General features: G+C 43.2%; 1 pseudogene; it reads right to left on the bottom strand.

Moving 5' to 3' along the window:
• Positions 1-813: 813 nt before the first annotated feature.
• LOC119300146 lies at positions 814-2,087 on the bottom strand (annotated as a pseudogene).
• Between the last annotated feature and the right edge of the window lie 736 nt (positions 2,088-2,823).

Raw genomic sequence — 2,823 nt, 5'->3', positions numbered from 1 at the left:
TAGTGCCCACTAGATATCATTGGCAAGTTATAGAAGTCTTTCTCTCTTCTGAGATATCATTGGTCAGTGCAGCGAGGGGCAACCATCATTTCTATTGCTCTATAAAGAAAAGATAGGACAAGGGTCTTGCTCCACCCAATGGAGATAAAGCACGGGGATCCGTTAAGGGCGTATTGAATCGATAAGAAGCACTTGAATTCTAGTGGGCCCGGCTACCCAACACTAGCCCCGGATCATTTATGTATTATCAATTGATAGTAGGGGCAGGCAGGGGAAACTCTTTATATCAGTTAAGTAAACTACGGATTGTATTGTGGGCAGGGATCCTACTTCTATAGCGAAGTAAAGAAGTGTGGAATGCGCTATCTCGAAGTAAAGAAGTGTGGCTTGATAGATAAGTTGCACAAACCTTTGAGCTCGATACGATATAGTCGATCGATTAGTTCATAGACGGGAAGCTCCATTCTCCCATTGTTCGGGACTCTCATTGTTCTGTTCAGAAAGTAGTCGGCATCTTCCTTTATTCAATTAGCAAGGCAGTGCTGGTTGATTTCATCATTTCTAGGTATACCCTCTCCCTTTTCTACGAAGGTTTGCTGCTCCGCCTGCACCAGTGAATTATTCTATTCTTCTCCTTTGGTTCAGTCTGTGGGGAAATCAGAATTCACCATTGAATCCTGTGGATCAGCTCCCTTACATAATAATATTTCACTGTATCAGCTACGAGGGGAAAATCTGAAAGACAGAGGATAGAGAGTGAGAGAAAGAGTGTGAGACTTGCGCCGCTCTCCATTTCGAGGGGATTTCGACGATTCTGGGGTGATTGAACTATTTCTTTACCTGTTCAATTTCTAACGAATCAAGATATCCTCTTGTTCCGGTATAAATAGTAGCTATCTGCTCTTCCACTGGGAGAGGATTTGCCTGGGATTGTTTAAGCAATTCCCTTAATCGTCGACCCCTTGCCAATTGATTCTCACTTGTTTTATCGAGAGCAGAGGCGAATAATAGGCTTGTCACTCTGCGAATTGAGCTAGTTCCAATTTGGATTTGCCAGCTACTTGTTTCATGGCTTTAATTTGAGCCGCGGATCCTACTCTGGAAACTGAAATACCCACATTAATAGCGGGTCGAATTCCGGCATGGAATAGATCCGCAGATAAGAATATTTGTCCATCTGTAATGGAGATTACATTAGTAGGAATATAGGCGGAAACGTCTCCAGATTGAGTCTCAACTATTGGTAAAGCGGTCATACTTCCTTCGCCTAAAAGAGAATTTAATTTCGCGGCTCTTTCTAAAAGGCGTGAATGCAAATAAAAAACATCCCCTGGATAAGCCTCACGGCCGGGACTTAATAGAAGGGACATTTGGCGATAAGCTTGTGCCTGTTTGGAGAGATCATCATAAATTATTAAAGTATGCCGTTCGCGGTACATAAAATACTCAGCCAGGGCTGCTCCCGTATAAGGAGCGAGGTATTGTAATGTAGCAGGTGAATCCGCCATTTCAGCTACTACAATAGTGTATTCCATGGCCCCCTCCTCATGGAAAGTAGTTACTACTTGAGCTATGGAGGATGCTCTTTGACCGATAGCTACATAAACACATATTACACCTTGCCCTTTTTTCTTGAGAATTGTATCTGTGGCTACTGCTGTTTTGCCAGTCTGTCTGTCCCCAATAATGAACTCTCGCTGACCGCGCCCTATAGGGATCATCGAATCGATAGCAATAAGCCCTGTTTGAAGAGGTTCGTATACGGAACGCCTGGAAATTCTACTTGGAGCAGGAGATTCAATTAAGCGAGATTCGGAAGCTACAATTTCGCCTCTCCCATCAATAGGTTTAGCCAGAGCATTTATAACACGACCCAAGTTATATACGCTCACGGGTATCTGAGCAATTCTTCCTGTTGCTTTTACAAAACTTCCCTCTTGATGCTAAACCATAGCTCTAACTGAGTAAAATTCCACAATTTCTAAGAACGATATGCTTTTTTGCATTTTCCACTGTGAAAGCTTCTCTCAATCCCTCCCTAGTCCTTTCTTTCCTGGGCACAGGCTTACCTGGTTGACCGCCCACATTCATTCATTGTTCGTTCTGTTGTGGAATCGAACCACAGAGCTAGCGCAATTGGGATTTAGAGTCCCATGCGTGAAACTAAAGAGGATTTTCAGTCCTCTGCTCTACCAGCTAGAACCTAGAAGGACACTTCACACCCGATTTGACACAGCTAGACTGGAAACACTGCTTGTCAAGAGCACAGACCCCAGTATAGAATACTTTTTTGAGTATGTTGGTAAGGTCCGGTCATCCGCTTCTGTGCTTGCACTTCTGCGTAACTAGGGGTGCAAGTCCAGTACAGCGTACTTTCATAATTGAATCAAAAGCGTCGATACATGAAAAATCTCTATATACGATATTTATGACACAGAATGTTGTTCTTTCAACATGATTCCTCAACAATTTTGTCATTGTAACTGACTCTCCGTTCTCTCCGTTCCACTTTGGTTTTCGACTAATAATTACCATGATGAATTTCTCTTACTGCTTGGTTCCGCATTGGATTTTGGAAACTTTTGTTTAGAAAGTGGTGTCACGACCGTGGGGATCAAATGGATGGTTCAGGAAAGTCTAGTGAAGCGGCACGGTCTAATCATATAGATGACCATAGTGGTATGGTTCCATAGAAAACTACTGGAGGCCATTACCGCCACCGAAATGGTTTCCATGCTCCGTTGGATGATTTGACGATATCGCAGTATCAAGCTAGAACGGTTTCAATTTGTAGGACGGGAAAGAAACCTCATCCTTTGGTGC

This window comes from Triticum dicoccoides, chromosome 5A, assembly GCF_002162155.2.
Source record: "Triticum dicoccoides isolate Atlit2015 ecotype Zavitan chromosome 5A, WEW_v2.0, whole genome shotgun sequence".
NCBI classification, from domain to species: domain Eukaryota; kingdom Viridiplantae; phylum Streptophyta; class Magnoliopsida; order Poales; family Poaceae; genus Triticum; species Triticum dicoccoides.
The sequence above is the reverse complement of the archived record's forward strand: the minus strand, read 5'-3'. Positions and strand labels throughout refer to the sequence as shown.